Genomic DNA, 22,591 nt, shown 5'->3' on the forward strand with positions numbered 1-22,591 from the left:
CCAACTGAACATGTGGAACCCGGGGAGGGGCCGCTGAACAGGATTACGAAGGCATGGCCCCAACTGAACAGTGGGGCCCACCCCCGCGGGCCCGAACAGGATGACGGAGGACGTGAAATTGCAGGTCCCTGACCGAGTAACGAAGTACCAATCGGACAGGACTGCAGATCGACGACTGAATCACCAAGAGAATCATAACCATTACCGGCGCGACGACAACTCCCGTGACGCGATGCAAACGTCGAGCAGTCATCAAGAGTGAGATGTTCTTGTGCCATCTTACGAATCCAAAGAGTTATCTAGTGCACGTTGACCCGCACGCACCCGGAATACGCGCGAGCGAGTACGCCACGCGACAGTTTGAAAGAACTGAGTGATCGCGAACCGACAAATCGCGAGTACAATTTCTCCAGTGTGGTAAGCGACTGGAGAGAGACGAGATTTTTCTTTTTTCGTCCCAAGGTGGAGAAGTATCGTTGTACAGAATGAGCTCACAATGCACTGTACATAGGTATCTACTTTACGATTAATTAAGCCTAAAACGCACGCATTCTACGGTGTCCAACGATATCCAACGTCGTCCAACGATGTCCAACGATGTCCAACGATGTCCAACGGTGTCCAACGGTGTCCAACGGTGTCCAACGGGGTCCAACGGTGTCCAACGATGTCCAACGGTGTCCAACGTCGTCCAACGATGTCCAACGTCGTCCAACGGTGTCCAACGATGTCCAACGTCGTCCAACGGTGTCCAACGATGTCCAACGTCGTCCAACGGTGTCCAACGTCGTCCAACGATGTCCAACGATGTCCAACGTCGTCCAACGGTGTCCAACGATGTCCAACGTCGTCCAACGGTGTCCAACGATGTCCAACGGTGTCCAACGATGTCCAACGGTGTCCAACGATGTCCAACGGTGTCCAACGATGTCCAACGGTGTCCAACGTCGTCCAACGATGTCCAACGTCGTCCAACGGTGTCCAACGATGTCCAACGTCGTCCAACGGTGTCCAACGATGTCCAACGTCGTCCAACGGTGTCCAACGATGTCCAACGGTGTCCAACGATGTCCAACGGTGTCCACCGATGTCCAACGGTGTCCAACGATGTCCAACGATGTCCAACGATGTCCAACGATGTCCCACGTTGCAGTCCAGTGTAAATCATCCAAAATTCTTTTCGTGGCATTTGGAGATCCACACTGAACCAATGGTGTCCCACGTTGCAGTCCAGTGTAGATCGTCCAAAATTCTTTTCGCGGCATTTGGAGATCCACACTGAACCAATGGTGTCCCACGTTGCAGTCCAGTGTAGATCATCCAAAATTCTTTTCGCGGCTTTTGGACATCCACACTGAACCAATGGTGTCCCACGTTGCAGTCCAGTGTAGATCATCCAAAATTCTTTTTGCGGCATTTGGAGATCCACACTGAACCAATGGTGTCCCACGTTGCAATCCAGTGTAGATCATCCAAAATTCTTTTCGCGGCATTTGGAGATCCACACTGAACCAATGGTGTCCCACGTTGCAGTCCAGTGTAGATCGTCCAAAATTCTTTTCGCGGCTTTTGGAGATCCACACTGAACCAAAGGTGTCCCACGTTGCAGTCCAGTGTAGATCATCCAAAATTCTTTTCGCGGCTTTTGGAGATCCACACTGAACCAATGGTATCCCACGGTGTCCCACGTTGCAGTCCAGTCTAGATCATCCAAAATTCTTTTCGCGTTTTTTGGTGATCTACACTGGACCAACGGTGTTCTACGGTTTCCAGCGGAGTCCCACGGTGTCCAACGGCGTCCCACGGTGTCCAACGGCGTCCCACGGTGTCCAACGGCGTCCCACGGTGTCCAATGTCGTCCCACGTTGCAGTCCAGTTTAGATTATCCAAAATTCTCTTCGTGGCTTTTCGTAATCCAAAATGGACTGTATTAGCGTGATTCTGAGCTTGGTATCGAATTATTGTGCAATGTTTGTACTTATCAATGTAGTCGTTTTCTGAAAATTAATCAGCTGATTAATCTGCGAAAACAATTACATCGATCAGTACAAACATTGTACAATAATTCGCAACCGTACTGGCAACATTCGGTATCAATGATACATCTGTCTAACTTGGAACCACAGAAAGGAAATGAAAGTACTGACACTGTATATACAATTTAGAGTTTTGCAAAAGAGACATACGACTCGTTGTACTAAGCTTATGAAGATATCGAAAAGTTATATACTCCAACGTGAACGCAATATTCTTCTTTTAAAAATGGGAAAACGGGAAGAAGCCTGAACAATCAGACGATGGAAGAAAAATCATTTGGGCATCTAGCATACATATTTAATATGCTGTGAAATGTTCATATATGTAACTGAAACGTATTTTCTGTAAATTGATAAATCTGAAACAAACTCATTTACTGGATTTGGTATATGGAAGAAAGAGACATCTTTAAAACGAGAACATTTTATGAAACATTTTATGAAAAATAAACTATTAATAATGGTCAATTATAGATCAAATTACTATTGATTAAATTTTAGCAAATATAGAGAATCGTGTGTATCTTTTAATCGAAACTAGGGTTACGTTGGAAACAAGAATTTTAAGTAATTGAATTTAAACTGAATTAAAAATTGAAAAGTTCGTTTGGAATAACTAAGATGAGAGAAACCCCGGTTATTATACAATCACTTGCTTTATCTTTTAACTTTTAGCAGTATCTGTTATTTTCTACAACAACGTAGTGATTTGCAACATAATAAACCGAAAGGTATGTGCATAAGTCATTTTTTGCAGAATTTTTGCTACAAACGTGACGATGTCTTTGTTTCGTGACGAAACTTTTGTTTCATGCAAATGAAATTCGAATATTTATAAAATTCTACATTACTGTTAAAAGATTGAAGTGAAAATATCGCGGTCGAATAAATTCTAAAAGTTATGGTTCTAAGAACGAACAATCACCAGCACTAATTCCAATTGCAATGAATTAAATTTTAAAAAATATTTCCAGCCTTCCTAGCAACATTAAGATATTTCGTTATAATACTTTGTTGCGCATGAAATCGCTCACAATTTCATACATGTAAATATATATATATATATTATACATTCGTAATAAAGTTCTGTATTTTAGCAGTCATGGTAACGTTAACGCTGACAAAGGAATATGTCTTATAGCAGTATTTTCAGTAATAAACGTAGTAATAAGGGGCGCATTAATAAGGGGCGCTGAAAAAGAAACAAAGCAGTAGCCAGAAGGGCTACTAAAATTCGATCGTCTTCCACTCTATATAAACCCGATCAACACGCCGAGAGTGGAACTGAATATTCTTGTTCCGCAACGCTAATTTACTACTAATATTTATGAAGCAGAAAATTCTCAAAATCAAACGCGACGAGTGCTTCGTTATATTTGCAATATCAATTAATCTACCATTAAAAAAAAAAAAAAGAAAAATCTGAAAATTCCCGATATCTAATGCGCAACGCTAATAAGTATAAATCTACGCACTCGTATTTAAGCAATACGCAACACTAATAGCGAGAGATTGCAGTGCAACCATTTAGGAGGTTGCCGATGAACGATCACACTTGTACAGCTCTTTAGGCTGTACGTGTGATCCAGGAGCAGTGTCCGACAAATGCAGTCGGAGGGTTTGGGCAGTTTGTGAACGCAACTCTACTTAACAAAACGCGATCATTCATTATCGCAACGCTAACAGGAAAAATAAGTAGAACTCGCGATGAAACAATGTCGCAACGCTAATTCTTAAAGTGAATTTAATAAAAATTACTATTTACTATTTGAAAAAGCTACTTTAAATATCCTAGTATTGCTACTTAAACAGAAAAACAGAAAAAATTCTAAAAATTGCAAAAGACAATCGCGATATCGTAATTCGCAACTCTAAAGCAAACGCGATTATCATTTTATCGCAACTCTAATTCAAACCGTAATCATTTTCTCGCCACACTAATGAAAAGCCGTGATATTATTTCGCAACTCTAATACAACCCGTAATTAATTTGTCGCAACACTAATAAGAAAAATCGCGATTTGCCCAATGGGACGATGGACCGATATATACATCGGCCAAAAAAACAAAGACTACTACTACTACTACTACTACTACTACTACTACTACTACTACAAATACTAAAAGCGAGCATAGTGACAAAGTAGTAACGATAATGACTTCCCATGCTCCGGATGACCCAGAGGATGGGGAGCCATTAGTAGTTGCCCTCTTGAGTGACAGTTTGTCGGGCCTCTTCGGCTTATAGCCTCTTCCTTCTTCGGGCGCAATGCCCGCTGTAACTTAAATCTAAGCTCGAGACTTCTAAATCGCAAACAAAAAAAAAACTTATAAAGGTAAAATAAAAATATAAACCGCGGAAGCTGATTGAAGTGCACATGGACTGACCAACGATCACAGCAGTGATCGTTGCCCACTCGCACGTGCGTGCTCGAGCAATAAACGTTCGTTTCAAGCCCATTCGCGACCGCGACCGCGAAATTCGAAAAATCGAAAGGCAAAACCAGAGACGAGAGCATGCTCTACTCGTGCCAGTTTCACCGTCGATTTTTCAAATAAATTTCCAGAAACAGGTTGGTCACGCGAAAACGCGCCTACCCGACCAGAGACTGTGCCAACCTGCCCGGTCCTACCTACTTATAATTAACAGACATACCAGAAAGTATGCTACCTATCCTACCTAGCGCTATATTTAAAAATGGCAAAACAGGCACACCAACACACTCGCTCCACGGTTCTCACACAAACGCCCGGGCGCAAAGGTCCTACACTAGAGAGGACGTCCCGGGACGCCTCCGACACCCGAGCTTAACATATCATGCATGCTCTAAGGTACGTACCTTTTTCCTGAAATCGACTGACGAAGGCTAGTGACCATTGCGTAATACGTGATAAAACACGTCTGAGAAAATTATATTTTTAAAATAGATATAAGTAAACTTGGAATTATAATTGCGATTGATAGCGATATTAAGAGTATGAATACACTTAGTCGCGTGGATGATATTATCAGAAATTCTAATTGTATCGAGACGTAAATTGAATCGATATATGTCTCGATATTTTTAATATTTCAAGTTTTAAGGAATGAGAAAAAGCGACGCAATTCCACGACCTAACAACACACACACGTAATGTGGAAAATACGTCGTGCACGATACACTAACACATGATCAGTCGCTGAGAAATTATTACATTACTTAATTCTAGGTCATCGTGCCCAATGTCTTTCTCCCATTCAAGTAGCACCTGGGCACGTGAATGAGATCCTGACAATGGGCACGGAAAGGGTTAAACCTGAAAATCCTGATCTAAAAAGATGATTAGTTTGTGTAATTTTTATTTAACGGACTAACGTTCTTTGCTGCTTCTTTCTGATTAACTCTATTTTATTAATTTAATACTAACTAAGTAATTCTACTTCATTAATTTAATAAATCGGAAGAAAATTTTAATATTGCAGAAAAGGTAGCGTTAATTGAAAAAGACTGAGACTCGATCAAATGGAATAATTGACTCTAAATATATTAGTAAGAAAGAAATAATCTCAGGCGAACTCTTTATCAAAGCAAATACTCGAAAATGTAAAAGCAATGTTCAAAATTATTGCTTTGATTAAAAATTCTGCCTGTCGCGAAGTGTCTTCTTGCACGTAAAATTTCACACATTTTCGTACGGAAAAAATGAATTTTAACTCATATTTTAAGTTCTAGCCAAAGTGAAATAAACGAACGTGACTTAAGATTGTCACGATCAATTCATTGCTTAAGATCAAGTATATTCGTGTCATACAGATATATTCGTGTAGATATTTGCCATTTGCAAATATTCATACGGAATATTAACATGCATATTTATAACTAACACGAATATATTCTCAAGTGTATATGTTTAACCTAATTATTGAAAAACTAATTATTATAATCGCGATGTGCGAGAAGACCTATCCTAAACTAATAAATTTCAAAAAATGAGTGTTACTACTCACGGGTATAAGAAATACCCGCGGTCACTATGCTCGCAAAAAAATTCTACGTAATACAACCGATCACCCGTGCCGATTCGGACCTTTCATCCTACGACATGATTGAGTGACCGGAGGAACAGAAATGCATGCGACTCACCGTTCGAAGCGGAGAAACAAAGGACGTATCGTGGATGCTGCGCCACCCCAGCGAATATCATCAGGAACTGTGTAGAGTCCAGTGGTGGAAATGGAGATTGCGAAAAATCTGTTACAGAACAAAACACGATGAGTGATTGCTGATTATTTAAAAAGTTGGAGACAATGAAAAATGAAAGTTTATTAACTTTAGTAACTTTGGTAATAATAAAGATTGAAATTCTAATAAACTTTGATAAGTGTAAAAACTGAAACTCTAATATGAAAGTTTAAAATCTAAAAATTAAGAATCTAAAGATTTCTGAAATATGTTAGTCATTTGTTTCATAATTCGGTATTAAGATTTTAATAATTATTTTATTTTAATGAAAGAATAACCTCAGAAAATACTAATCTCCTAAATTTTCAATCAAATTGTATTTCTTAATTGATAGTGATCAAAGAAAAATATACAGAATATACATAATTGAAGTACAATGTGTAAAGATAATTACATTTTTGGCTTTTTAGCCACTGTTAAAACATTCCCAAAGAAGACGAAGGAGTTGAAGCAGTGATATATCTATAACAAAACATAAGATATCATTAATATCGTTAATATATAATAACAAACTTGAAACTTTAGCAATAATAAAGACTAAATTCTAATAAATATGTAAATTGGAAATCTAATATAAAAATTTGAGAACAAATATTCAGTGATTTTTTATGAGTATCAGACAGTTTTATTGTACTTTAATGTTAAGACTTCAAGACTTTATTTCAATTAAAAAGGACATTTACAGCTTTCTAAATCATCCATCATTTTTATTTTGTAATTAACGACATTTCAAACAAAATATACTAAATAGAACAAATTGAAATACAATATATAAAACTACTTACATTCTTGAGCTCCTGGAGAGGCTTTATCCTCTTGAGCGAGGCACTGACTCTAATACCGGAAACGAATATTCAAAAAAATAAATATATAAAAAAAGAAAAATAAAAGACTACGTTACCGCGACCGCTTAAATTGTGATCGGCGAACAATAACTCTAATATCGCGTACAAATTTGATTGATAAAATTTTATTATTTTCGCGTGTGATTATTCGATCGAATTTGATCAAAACTATCGTGATTTTAAAATATTGAAAAGAAACTATTGCGTGGCAAACACTGACTCTACAACCGCATTGCGCGCGGTCACAAATATTTCCTGAAAATAAAGCAGTTTAGGGGCGGGGGTTGGGGGGGTGGAAAAGAAGCGAAACGTTGTTTCGACAATTTTCTCCTTTTTCCTATGGAACGTTTATTTAGAAAATACTGCTATTTCTTTACACTTAAAAATTATTATTAAGAAACTGGAACAAGTATGAAACTATAAGTTGAAAATTGTGAGATATATCTCGATAGCAAACAAATGCTTACGAATACCGTGAATGCAATGCAATCGATTTCAAGAATTATACTGTTCGCAATTAGAATATATACTGTGAATTTTCGTTATTAGAATACGAAATATACATTGCACTAATACATTATAGTCGCCTGTTATAAATATTGGAAAATATTTGCAAGAATTCAAAAGTTCGCCACTAAATATGTTTAAAGAATACTTGTTTCGAGGTATTTGAATCTAACTGTTACTATGTTGCAAGTTTATGACGTTAACTGAAGCAAATACACATAATACAACAAAAAAAAAATTAAATTCCATAAGTGAATTATTGAGATATAACTCAATTTGAAACAATAAAATAACTTATTAAAAATTCGTTTGAAATAAGAGAATGATCTCATATATCGGAAATAAAACAATAATTTATTTAACCGAACCTATTGACAATGCATACACAATTTCGTGTTCTGAAAAAGGGACATTCGAGTCATTGTTCTAAACTGTTTAACGTTCTATTTTCGCGGCTCAAAACTTTTGAATATATCGAAAAGTTATAAACTCTAACATGACCGCAATAATTTTCTCTTAAAAATGGGAAACTAAGAAGAAGCCCGAACAAACAGACAATGAAATAAAAATCGCGGCGCGAACTCGTTCGTTCGCGATCTTTCCAAAGAATCAATGGACTTACGCAACGCACTCCCGTGCACAAAATAACTACAAGATTCAATGCAAAAAAAGAATCGATTTTTATACTAGATTCCAAGTCAGATAAGTACCATTATACAGAATAGGCTCAGAATGGATTTGAGAGACAAGACATATCCCACGGTGTCCAACGGTGTCCCTCGTTGTCCCACGTTGTCCCACGTTGTCCTACGCTCTCCCACGTTGTCCAACGGTGTCCCACGTTGTCCTACGCTGTCCCACGTTGTCCAACGGTGTCCCACGGTGTCCAACGTCGTTCAACGGTGTCCAACGGTGTCCCACGGTGCAGCCCAGTCTGGATCATCCAAAATTCTGTTCGCGGCATTTGGAGATCCAAACCGGACTGGTGCGTAGTTCTTAGCTTGGTATCGTTTTCCAAAGATTAATCAACGGATTAATTTTTTGGAAAACGATGCCAATTACCAGGTCTCACCACGAGGAGGTGACTACGCAAGAGACCCGCCCATGGGTTATTTAACTTTATACATCGATCTCGACATTCAACCCATTGGCGGAATGTCGAGTACCGTCTCTACTTGACCATGGGCCTGCGCAAAGAAATAGTTGTTTCGTACCCTAACTGCGAAACAAATATCTCCAACGCAGCGCTTACATGAATCTTTACAAATGTGGAGCAAAGCATACATAACGCCACAGCTATCTCCCACACACCGATTACATAGATCAGTACAAATATTGTACAATAATTGGTATCCCTACTGGCAGCATTCGGTATCAAAGACACATTTATCTACCTTGAAACGAATCAAAGAAAATGAAGCTAACGAACGAACTGACAAACTTACGCGACGTACCCCCGTGAACCGGATAACCCGAAGGATTAGCGGAAAGCCCAAGTATTGACCATAACTCGATTCCTGTTTCGCCGTTCGAAACTTACACGAGTCCCGGTCGATGACGCCGACCGATGATGCTAGTGATCCCCTGGTGATCCAGCCGTCGATCCAGCACATTGGCCGGCAACTTAACACACTCCAACTGAACAAGTGGAACCCGGAGAGGGGCCGCTGAACAGGATTACGAAGGCATGGCCTCAACTGAACAGTGGGGTCCACCCTCGCGGGACCGAGCAGGATTACGGAGGACGTGAAATTGCAGGTCCCTGACCGAGTAACGAAGTACCAATCGGACAGGACTGCAGATCGACGACTGAATCACCAAGAGAATCGTAACCATTACCGGCGCGACGACAACTCCCGTGACGCGATGCAAACGTCGAGCAGTCATCAAGAGTGAGATGTTCTTGTGCCATCTTACGAATCCAAAGAGTTATCTAGTGCACGTTGACCCGCACGCACCCGGAATACGCGCGAGCGAGTACGCCACGCGACAGTTTGAAAGAACTGAGTGATCGCGAACCGACAAATCGCGAGTACAATTTCTCCAGTGTGGTAAGCGACTGGAGAGAGACGAGATTTTTCTTTTTTCGTCCCAAGGTGGAGAAGTATCGTTGTACAGAATGAGCTCACAATGCACTGTACATAGGTATCTACTTTACGATTAATTAAGCCTAAAACGCACGCATTCTACGGTGTCCAACGATATCCAACGATGTCCAACGATGTCCAACGATGTCCAACGGTGTCCAACGGTGTCCAACGGTGTCCAACGGTGTCCAACGGTGTCCAACGATGTCCAACGGTGTCCAACGTCGTCCAACGATGTCCAACGATGTCCAACGTCGTCCAACGATGTCCAACGTCGTCCAACGGTGTCCAACGATGTCCAACGTCGTCCAACGGTGTCCAACGATGTCCAACGTCGTCCAACGGTGTCCAACGGTGTCCAACGATGTCCAACGATGTCCAACGGTGTCCAACGGTGTCCAACGATGTCCAACGTCGTCCAACGGTGTCCAACGGTGTCCAACGATGTCCAACGGTGTCCAACGGTGTCCAACGATGTCCAACGGTGTCCAACGATGTCCAACGATGTCCAACGGTGTCCAACGATGTCCAACGGTGTCCAACGTCGTCCAACGTTGTCCAACGATGTCCAACGTCGTCCAACGGTGTCCAACGTCGTCCAACGGTGTCCAACGATGTCCAACGTCGTCCAACGGTGTCCAACGATGTCCAACGGTGTCCAACGATGTCCAACGGTGTCCACCGATGTCCAACGGTGTCCAACGATGTCCAACGATGTCCAACGATGTCCAACGATGTCCCACGTTGCAGTCCAGTGTAAATCATCCAAAATTCTTTTCGTGGCATTTGGAGATCCACACTGAACCAATGGTGTCCCACGTTGCAGTCCAGTGTAGATCATCCAAAATTCTTTTCGCGGCATTTGGAGATCCACACTGAACCAATGGTGTCCCACGTTGCAGTCCAGTGTAGATCATCCAAAATTCTTTTCGCGGCTTTTGGACATCCACACTGAACCAATGGTGTCCCACGTTGCAGTCCAGTGTAGATCATCCAAAATTCTTTTCGCGGCATTTGGAGATCCACACTGAACCAATGGTGTCCCACGTTGCAGTCCAGTGTAGATCATCCAAAATTCTTTTCGCGGCATTTGGAGATCCACACTGAACCAAAGGTGTCCCACGTTGCAGTCCAGTGTAGATCATCCAAAATTCTTTTCGCGGCTTTTGGAGATCCACACTGAACCAATGGTATCCCACGGTGTCCCACGTTGCAGTCCAGTCTAGATCATCCAAAATTCTTTTCGCGTTTTTTGGTGATCTACACTGGACCAACGGTGTTCTACGGTTTCCAGCGGAGTCCCACGGTGTCCAACGGCGTCCCACGGTGTCCAACGGCGTCCCACGGTGTCCAATGTCGTCCCACGGTGTCCAATGTCGTCCCACGTTGCAGTCCAGTTTAGATTATCCAAAATTCTCTTCGTGGCTTTTCGTAATCCAAAATGGACTGTATTAGCGTGATTCTGAGCTTGGTATCGAATTATTGTGCAATGTTTGTACTTATCAATGTAGTCGTTTTCTGAAAATTAATCAACTGATTAATCTGCGAAAACAATTACATCGATCAGTACAAACATTGTACAATAATTCGCAACCGTACTGGCAACATTCGGTATCAATGATACATCTGTCTAACTTGGAACCACAGAAAGGAAATGAAAGTACTGACACTGTATATACAATTTAGAGTTTTGCAAAAGAGACATACGACTCGTTGTACTAAGCTTATGAAGATATCGAAAAGTTATATACTCCAACGTGAACGCAATATTCTTCTTTTAAAAATGGGAAAACGGGAAGAAGCCTGAACAATCAGACGATGGAAGAAAAATCATTTGGGCATCTAGCATACATATTTAATATGCTGTGAAATGTTCATATATGTAACTGAAACGTATTTTCTGTAAATTGATAAATCTGAAACAAACTCATTTACTGGATTTGGTATATGGAAGAAAGAGACATCTTTAAAACGAGAACATTTTATGAAACATTTTATGAAAAATAAACTATTAATAATGGTCAATTATAGATCAAATTACTATTGATTAAATTTTAGCAAATATAGAGAATCGTGTGTATCTTTTAATCGAAACTAGGGTTACGTTGGAAACAAGAATTTTAAGTAATTGAATTTAAACTGAATTAAAAATTGAAAAGTTCGTTTGGAATAACTAAGATGAGAGAAACCCCGGTTATTATACAATCACTTGCTTTATCTTTTAACTTTTAGCAGTATCTGTTATTTTCTACAACAACGTAGTGATTTGCAACATAATAAACCGAAAGGTATGTGCATAAGTCATTTTTTGCAGAATTTTTGCTACAAACGTGACGATGTCTTTGTTTCGTGACGAAACTTTTGTTTCATGCAAATGAAATTCGAATATTTATAAAATTCTACATTACTGTTAAAAGATTGAAGTGAAAATATCGCGGTCGAATAAATTCTAAAAGTTATGGTTCTAAGAACGAACAATCACCAGCACTAATTCCAATTGCAATGAATTAAATTTTAAAAAATATTTCCAGCCTTCCTAGCAACATTAAGATATTTCGTTATAATACTTTGTTGCGCATGAAATCGCTCACAATTTCATACATGTAAATATATATATATATATTATACATTCGTAATAAAGTTCTGTATTTTAGCAGTCATGGTAACGTTAACGCTGACAAAGGAATATGTCTTATAGCAGTATTTTCAGTAATAAACGTAGTAATAAGGGGCGCATTAATAAGGGGCGCTGAAAAAGAAACAAAGCAGTAGCCAGAAGGGCTACTAAAATTCGATCGTCTTCCACTCTATATAAACCCGATCAACACGCCGAGAGTGGAACTGAATATTCTTGTTCCGCAACGCTAATTTACTACTAATATTTATGAAGCAGAAAATTCTCAAAATCAAACGCGACGAGTGCTTCGTTATATTTGCAATATCAATTAATCTACCATTAAAAAAAAAAAAAGAAAAATCTGAAAATTCCCGATATCTAATGCGCAACGCTAATAAGTATAAATCTACGCACTCGTATTTAAGCAATACGCAACACTAATAGCGAGAGATTGCAGTGCAACCATTTAGGAGGTTGCCGATGAACGATCACACTTGTACAGCTCTTTAGGCTGTACGTGTGATCCAGGAGCAGTGTCCGACAAATGCAGTCGGAGGGTTTGGGCAGTTTGTGAACGCAACTCTACTTAACAAAACGCGATCATTCATTATCGCAACGCTAACAGGAAAAATAAGTAGAACTCGCGATGAAACAATGTCGCAACGCTAATTCTTAAAGTGAATTTAATGAAAATTACTATTTACTATTTGAAAAAGCTACTTTAAATATCCTAGTATTGCTACTTAAACAGAAAAACAGAAAAAATTCTAAAAATTGCAAAAGACAATCGCGATATCGTAATTCGCAACTCTAAAGCAAACGCGATTATCATTTTATCGCAACTCTAATTCAAACCGTAATCATTTTCTCGCCACACTAATGAAAAGCCGTGATATTATTTCGCAACTCTAATACAACCCGTAATTAATTTGTCGCAACACTAATAAGAAAAATCGCGATTTGCCCAATGGGACGATGGACCGATATATACATCGGCCAAAAAAACAAAGACTACTACTACTACTACTACTACTACTACTACTACTACTACTACAAATACTAAAAGCGAGCATAGTGACAAAGTAGTAACGATAATGACTTCCCATGCTCCGGATGACCCAGAGGATGGGGAGCCATTAGTAGTTGCCCTCTTGAGTGACAGTTTGTCGGGCCTCTTCGGCTTATAGCCTCTTCCTTCTTCGGGCGCAATGCCCGCTGTAACTTAAATCTAAGCTCGAGACTTCTAAATCGCAAACAAAAAAAAAACTTATAAAGGTAAAATAAAAATATAAACCGCGGAAGCTGATTGAAGTGCACATGGACTGACCAACGATCACAGCAGTGATCGTTGCCCACTCGCACGTGCGTGCTCGAGCAATAAACGTTCGTTTCAAGCCCATTCGCGACCGCGACCGCGAAATTCGAAAAATCGAAAGGCAAAACCAGAGACGAGAGCATGCTCTACTCGTGCCAGTTTCACCGTCGATTTTTCAAATAAATTTCCAGAAACAGGTTGGTCACGCGAAAACGCGCCTACCCGACCAGAGACTGTGCCAACCTGCCCGGTCCTACCTACTTATAATTAACAGACATACCAGAAAGTATGCTACCTATCCTACCTAGCGCTATATTTAAAAATGGCAAAACAGGCACACCAACACACTCGCTCCACGGTTCTCACACAAACGCCCGGGCGCAAAGGTCCTACACTAGAGAGGACGTCCCGGGACGCCTCCGACACCCGAGCTTAACATATCATGCATGCTCTAAGGTACGTACCTTTTTCCTGAAATCGACTGACGAAGGCTAGTGACCATTGCGTAATACGTGATAAAACACGTCTGAGAAAATTATATTTTTAAAATAGATATAAGTAAACTTGGAATTATAATTGCGATTGATAGCGATATTAAGAGTATGAATACACTTAGTCGCGTGGATGATATTATCAGAAATTCTAATTGTATCGAGACGTAAATTGAATCGATATATGTCTCGATATTTTTAATATTTCAAGTTTTAAGGAATGAGAAAAAGCGACGCAATTCCACGACCTAACAACACACACACGTAATGTGGAAAATACGTCGTGCACGATACACTAACACATGATCAGTCGCTGAGAAATTATTACATTACTTAATTCTAGGTCATCGTGCCCAATGTCTTTCTCCCATTCAAGTAGCACCTGGGCACGTGAATGAGATCCTGACAATGGGCACGGAAAGGGTTAAACCTGAAAATCCTGATCTAAAAAGATGATTAGTTTGTGTAATTTTTATTTAACGGACTAACGTTCTTTGCTGCTTCTTTCTGATTAACTCTATTTTATTAATTTAATACTAACTAAGTAATTCTACTTCATTAATTTAATAAATCGGAAGAAAATTTTAATATTGCAGAAAAGGTAGCGTTAATTGAAAAAGACTGAGACTCGATCAAATGGAATAATTGACTCTAAATATATTAGTAAGAAAGAAATAATCTCAGGCGAACTCTTTATCAAAGCAAATACTCGAAAATGTAAAAGCAATGTTCAAAATTATTGCTTTGATTAAAAATTCTGCCTGTCGCGAAGTGTCTTCTTGCACGTAAAATTTCACACATTTTCGTACGGAAAAAATGAATTTTAACTCATATTTTAAGTTCTAGCCAAAGTGAAATAAACGAACGTGACTTAAGATTGTCACGATCAATTCATTGCTTAAGATCAAGTATATTCGTGTCATACAGATATATTCGTGTAGATATTTGCCATTTGCAAATATTCATACGGAATATTAACATGCATATTTATAACTAACACGAATATATTCTCAAGTGTATATGTTTAACCTAATTATTGAAAAACTAATTATTATAATCGCGATGTGCGAGAAGACCTATCCTAAACTAATAAATTTCAAAAAATGAGTGTTACTACTCACGGGTATAAGAAATACCCGCGGTCACTATGCTCGCAAAAAAATTCTACGTAATACAACCGATCACCCGTGCCGATTCGGACCTTTCATCCTACGACATGATTGAGTGACCGGAGGAACAGAAATGCATGCGACTCACCGTTCGAAGCGGAGAAACAAAGGACGTATCGTGGATGCTGCGCCACCCCAGCGAATATCATCAGGAACTGTGTAGAGTCCAGTGGTGGAAATGGAGATTGCGAAAAATCTGTTACAGAACAAAACACGATGAGTGATTGCTGATTATTTAAAAAGTTGGAGATAATGAAAAATGAAAGTTTATTAACTTTAGTAACTTTGGTAATAATAAAGATTGAAATTCTAATAAACTTTGATAAGTGTAAAAACTGAAACTCTAATATGAAAGTTTAAAATCTAAAAATTAAGAATCTAAAGATTTCTGAAATATGTTAGTCATTTGTTTCATAATTCGGTATTAAGATTTTAATAATTATTTTATTTTAATGAAAGAATAACCTCAGAAAATACTAATCTCCTAAATTTTCAATCAATTTGTATTTCTTAATTGATAGTGATCAAAGAAAAATATACAGAATATACATAATTGAAGTACAATGTGTAAAGATAATTACATTTTTGGCTTTTTAGCCACTGTTAAAACATTCCCAAAGAAGACGAAGGAGTTGAAGCAGTGATATATCTATAACAAAACATAAGATATCATTAATATCGTTAATATATAATAACAAACTTGAAACTTTAGCAATAATAAAGACTAAATTCTAATAAATATGTAAATTGGAAATCTAATATAAAAATTTGAGAACAAATATTCAGTGATTTTTTATGAGTATCAGACAGTTTTATTGTACTTTAATGTTAAGACTTCAAGACTTTATTTCAATTAAAAAGGACATTTACAGCTTTCTAAATCATCCATCATTTTTATTTCGTAATTAACGACATTTCAAACAAAATATACTAAATAGAACAAATTGAAATACAATATATAAAACTACTTACATTCTTGAGCTCCTGGAGAGGCTTTATCCTCTTGAGCGAGGCACTGACTCTAATACCGGAAACGAATATTCAAAAAAATAAATACATAAAAAAAGAAAAATAAAAGACTACGTTACCGCGACCGCTTAAATTGTGATCGGCGAACAATAACTCTAATATCGCGTACAAATTTGATTGATAAAATTTTATTATTTTCGCGTGTGATTATTCGATCGAATTTGATCAAAACTATCGTGATTTTAAAATATTGAAAAGAAACTATTGCGTGGCAAACACTGACTCTACAACCGCATTGCGCGCGGTCACAAATATTTCCTGAAAATAAAGCAGTTTAGGGGCGGGGGTTGGGGGGGTGGAAAAGAAGCGAAACGTTGTTTCGACAATTTTCTCCTTTTTCCTATGGAACGTTTATTTAGAAAATACTGCTATTTCTTTACACTTAAAAATTATTATTAAGAAACTGGAACAAGTATGAAACTATAAGTTGAAAATTGTGAGATATATCTCGATAGCAAACAAATGCTTACGAATACCGTGAATGCAATGCAATCGATTTCAAGAATTATACTGTTCGCAATTAGAATATATACTGTGAATTTTCGTTATTAGAATACGAAATATACATTGCACTAATACATTATAGTCGCCTGTTATAAATATTGGAAAATATTTGCAAGAATTCAAAAGTTCGCCACTAAATATGTTTAAAGAATACTTGTTTCGAGGTATTTGAATCTAACTGTTACTATGTTGCAAGTTTATGACGTTAACTGAAGCAAATACACATAATACAACAAAAAAAAAATTAAATTCCATAAGTGAATTATTGAGATATAACTCAATTTGAAACAATAAAATAACTTATTAAAAATTCGTTTGAAATAAGAGAATGATCTCATATATCGGAAATAAAACAATAATTTATTTAACCGAACCTATTGACAATGCATACACAATTTCGTGTTCTGAAAAAGGGACATTCGAGTCATTGTTCTAAACTGTTTAACGTTCTATTTTCGCGGCTCAAAACTTTTGAATATATCGAAAAGTTATAAACTCTAACATGACCGCAATAATTTTCTCTTAAAAATGGGAAACTAAGAAGAAGCCCGAACAAACAGACAATGAAATAAAAATCGCGGCGCGAACTCGTTCGTTCGCGATCTTTCCAAAGAATCAATGGACTTACGCAACGCACTCCCGTGCACAAAATAACTACAAGATTCAATGCAAAAAAAGAATCGATTTTTATACTAGATTCCAAGTCAGATAAGTACCATTATACAGAATAGGCTCAGAATGGATTTGAGAGACAAGACATATCCCACGGTGTCCAACGGTGTCCCTCGTTGTCCCACGTTGTCCCACGTTGTCCTACGCTCTCCCACGTTGTCCAACGGTGTCCCACGTTGTCCTACGCTGTCCCACGTTGTCCAACGGTGTCCCACGGTGTCCAACGTCGTCCAACGGTGTCCAACGGTGTCCCACGGTGCAGCCCAGTCTGGATCATCCAAAATTCTGTTCGCGGCATTTGGAGATCCAAACCGGACTGGTGCGTAGTTCTTAGCTTGGTATCGTTTTCCAAAGATTAATCAACGGATTAATTTTTTGGAAAACGATGCCAATTACCAGGTCTCACCACGAGGAGGTGACTATGCAAGAGACCCGCCCATGGGTTATTTAACTTTATACATCGATCTCGACATTCAACCCATTGGCGGAATGTCGAGTACCGTCTCTACTTGACCATGGGCCTGCGCAAAGAAATAGTTGTTTCGTACCCTAACTGCGAAACAAATATCTCCAACGCAGCGCTTACATGAATCTTTACAAATGTGGAGCAAAGCATACATAACGCCACAGCTATCTCCCACACACCGATTGCATAGATCAGTACAAATATTGTACAATAATTGGTATCCCTACTGGCAGCATTCGGTATCAAAGACACATTTATCTATCTTGAAACGAATCAAAGAAAATGAAGCTAACGAACGAACTGACAAACTTACGCGACGTACCCCCGTGCACCGGATAACCCGAAGGATTAGCGGAAAGCCCAAGTATTGACCATAACTCGATTCCTGTTTCGCCGTTCGAAACTTACACGAGTCCCGGTCGATGACGCCGACCGATGATGCTAGTGATCCCCTGGTGATCCAGCCGTCGATCCAGCACATTGGCCGGCAACTTAACACACTCCAACTGAACAAGTGGAACCCGGAGAGGGGCCGCTGAACAGGATTACGAAGGCATGGCCTCAACTGAACAGTGGGGTCCACCCTCGCGGGACCGAGCAGGATTACGGAGGACGTGAAATTGCAGGTCCCTGACCGAGTAACGAAGTACCAATCGGACAGGACTGCAGATCGACGACTGAATCACCAAGAGAATCATAACCATTACCGGCGCGACGACAACTCCCGTGACGCGATGCAAACGTCGAGCAGTCATCAAGAGTGAGATGTTCTTGTGCCATCTTACGAATCCAAAGAGTTATCTAGTGCACGTTGACCCGCACGCACCCGGAATACGCGCGAGCGAGTACGCCACGCGACAGTTTGAAAGAACTGAGTGATCGCGAACCGACAAATCGCGAGTACAATTTCTCCAGTGTGGTAAGCGACTGGAGAGAGACGAGATTTTTCTTTTTTCGTCCCAAGGTGGAGAAGTATCGTTGTACAGAATGAGCTCACAATGCACTGTACATAGGTATCTACTTTACGATTAATTAAGCCTAAAACGCACGCATTCTACGGTGTCCAACGATATCCAACGATGTCCAACGATGTCCAACGATGTCCAACGGTGTCCAACGTCGTCCAACGATGTCCAACGATGTCCAACGTCGTCCAACGGTGTCCAACGATGTCCAACGTCGTCCAACGGTGTCCAACGGTGTCCAACGATGTCCAACGGTGTCCAACGTCGTCCAACGATGTCCAACGATGTCCAACGTCGTCCAACGGTGTCCAACGATGTCCAACGTCGTCCAACGGTGTCCAACGATGACCAACGTCGTCCAACGGTGTCCAACGATGTCCAACGGTGTCCAACGATGTCCAACGGTGTCCAACGATGTCCAACGGTGTCCAACGATGTCCAACGGTGTCCACCGATGTCCAACGGTGTCCAACGATGTCCAACGATGTCCAACGATGTCCAACGATGTCCCACGTTGCAGTCCAGTGTAAATCATCCAAAATTCTTTTCGTGGCATTTGGAGATCCACACTGAACCAATGGTGTCCCACGTTGCAGTCCAGTGTAGATCATCCAAAATTCTTTTCGCGGCTTTTGGACATCCACACTGAACCAATGGTGTCCCACGTTGCAGTCCAGTGTAGATCATCCAAAATTCTTTTCGCGGCTTTTGGACATCCACACTGAACCAATGGTGTCCCACGTTGCAGTCCAGTGTAGATCATCCAAAATTCTTTTCGCGGCATTTGGAGATCCACACTGAACCAATGGTGTCCCACGTTGCAATCCAGTGTAGATCATCCAAAATTCTTTTCGCGGCATTTGGAGATCCACACTGAACCAATGGTGTCCCACGTTGCAGTCCAGTGTAGATCGTCCAAAATTCTTTTCGCGGCTTTTGGAGATCCACACTGAACCAAAGGTGTCCCACGTTGCAGTCCAGTGTAGATCATCCAAAATTCTTTTCGCGGCTTTTGGAGATCCACACTGAACCAATGGTATCCCACGGTGTCCCACGTTGCAGTCCAGTCTAGATCATCCAAAATTCTTTTCGCGTTTTTTGGTGATCTACACTGGACCAACGGTGTTCTACGGTTTCCAGCGGAGTCCCACGGTGTCCAACGGCGTCCCACGGTGTCCAACGGCGTCCCACGGTGTCCAATGTCGTCCCACGTTGCAGTCCAGTTTAGATTATCCAAAATTCTCTTCGTGGCTTTTCGTAATCCAAAATGGACTGTATTAGCGTGATTCTGAGCTTGGTATCGAATTATTGTGCAATGTTTGTACTTATCAATGTAGTCGTTTTCTGAAAATTAATCAGCTGATTAATCTGCGAAAACAATTACATCGATCAGTACAAACATTGTACAATAATTCGCAACCGTACTGGCAACATTCGGTATCAATGATACATCTGTCTAACTTGGAACCACAGAAAGGAAATGAAAGTACTGACACTGTATATACAATTTAGAGTTTTGCAAAAGAGACATACGACTCGTTGTACTAAGCTTATGAAGATATCGAAAAGTTATATACTCCAACGTGAACGCAATATTCTTCTTTTAAAAATGGGAAAACGGGAAGAAGCCTGAACAATCAGACGATGGAAGAAAAATCATTTGGGCATCTAGCATACATATTTAATATGCTGTGAAATGTTCATATATGTAACTGAAACGTATTTTCTGTAAATTGATAAATCTGAAACAAACTCATTTACTGGATTTGGTATATGGAAGAAAGAGACATCTTTAAAACGAGAACATTTTATGAAACATTTTATGAAAAATAAACTATTAATAATGGTCAATTATAGATCAAATTACTATTGATTAAATTTTAGCAAATATAGAGAATCGTCTGTATCTTTTAATCGAAACTAGGGTTACGTTGGAAACAAGAATTTTAAGTAATTGAATTTAAACTGAATTAAAAATTGAAAAGTTCGTTTGGAATAACTAAGATGAGAGAAACCCCGGTTATTATACAATCACTTGCTTTATCTTTTAACTTTTAGCAGTATCTGTTATTTTCTACAACAACGTAGTGATTTGCAACATAATAAACCGAAAGGTATGTGCATAAGTCATTTTTTGCAGAATTTTTGCTACAAACGTGACGATGTCTTTGTTTCGTGACGAAACTTTTGTTTCATGCAAATGAAATTCGAATATTTATAAAATTCTACATTACTGTTAAAAGATTGAAGTGAAAATATCGCGGTCGAATAAATTCTAAAAGTTATGGTTCTAAGAACGAACAATCACCAGCACTAATTCCAATTGCAATGAATTAAATTTTAAAAAATATTTCCAGCCTTCCTAGCAACATTAAGATATTTCGTTATAATACTTTGTTGCGCATGAAATCGCTCACAATTTCATACATGTAAATATATATATATATATTATACATTCGTAATAAAGTTCTGTATTTTAGCAGTCATGGTAACGTTAACGCTGACAAAGGAATATGTCTTATAGCAGTATTTTCAGTAATAAACGTAGTAATAAGGGGCGCATTAATAAGGGGCGCTGAAAAAGAAACAAAGCAGTAGCCAGAAGGGCTACTAAAATTCGATCGTCTTCCACTCTATATAAACCCGATCAACACGCCGAGAGTGGAACTGAATATTCTTGTTCCGCAACGCTAATTTACTACTAATATTTATGAAGCAGAAAATTCTCAAAATCAAACGCGACGAGTGCTTCGTTATATTTGCAATATCAATTAATCTACCATTAAAAAAAAAAAAAAGAAAAATCTGAAAATTCCCGATATCTAATGCGCAACGCTAATAAGTATAAATCTACGCACTCGTATTTAAGCAATACGCAACACTAATAGCGAGAGATTGCAGTGCAACCATTTAGGAGGTTGCCGATGAACGATCACACTTGTACAGCTCTTTAGGCTGTACGTGTGATCCAGGAGCAGTGTCCGACAAATGCAGTCGGAGGGTTTGGGCAGTTTGTGAACGCAACTCTACTTAACAAAACGCGATCATTCATTATCGCAACGCTAACAGGAAAAATAAGTAGAACTCGCGATGAAACAATGTCGCAACGCTAATTCTTAAAGTGAATTTAATGAAAATTACTATTTACTATTTGAAAAAGCTACTTTAAATATCCTAGTATTGCTACTTAAACAGAAAAACAGAAAAAATTCTAAAAATTGCAAAAGACAATCGCGATATCGTAATTCGCAACTCTAAAGCAAACGCGATTATCATTTTATCGCAACTCTAATTCAAACCGTAATCATTTTCTCGCCACACTAATGAAAAGCCGTGATATTATTTCGCAACTCTAATACAACCCGTAATTAATTTGTCGCAACACTAATAAGAAAAATCGCGATTTGCCCAATGGGACGATGGACCGATATATACATCGGCCAAAAAAACAAAGACTACTACTACTACTACTACTACTACTACTACTACTACTACTACAAATACTAAAAGCGAGCATAGTGACAAAGTAGTAACGATAATGACTTCCCATGCTCCGGATGACCCAGAGGATGGGGAGCCATTAGTAGTTGCCCTCTTGAGTGACAGTTTGTCGGGCCTCTTCGGCTTATAGCCTCTTCCTTCTTCGGGCGCAATGCCCGCTGTAA

General features: G+C 39.2%; 1 long non-coding RNA gene across 1 annotated transcript; it reads right to left on the reverse strand.

Moving 5' to 3' along the window:
- Window positions 1–1,569: 1,569 nt before the first annotated feature.
- LOC126918940 (uncharacterized) lies at window positions 1,570–20,287 on the reverse strand. The gene is made up of 3 exons (XR_007711484.1): window positions 19,958–20,287; window positions 10,732–10,979; window positions 1,570–1,760 (listed from the first exon to the last, which is right to left on the reverse strand). It is a non-coding gene; the product is annotated as an uncharacterized LOC126918940 (long non-coding RNA).
- Between the last annotated feature and the right edge of the window lie 2,304 nt (window positions 20,288–22,591).

This window comes from Bombus affinis, chromosome 1 (assembly GCF_024516045.1).
Source record: "Bombus affinis isolate iyBomAffi1 chromosome 1, iyBomAffi1.2, whole genome shotgun sequence".
NCBI classification, from domain to species: domain Eukaryota; kingdom Metazoa; phylum Arthropoda; class Insecta; order Hymenoptera; family Apidae; genus Bombus; species Bombus affinis.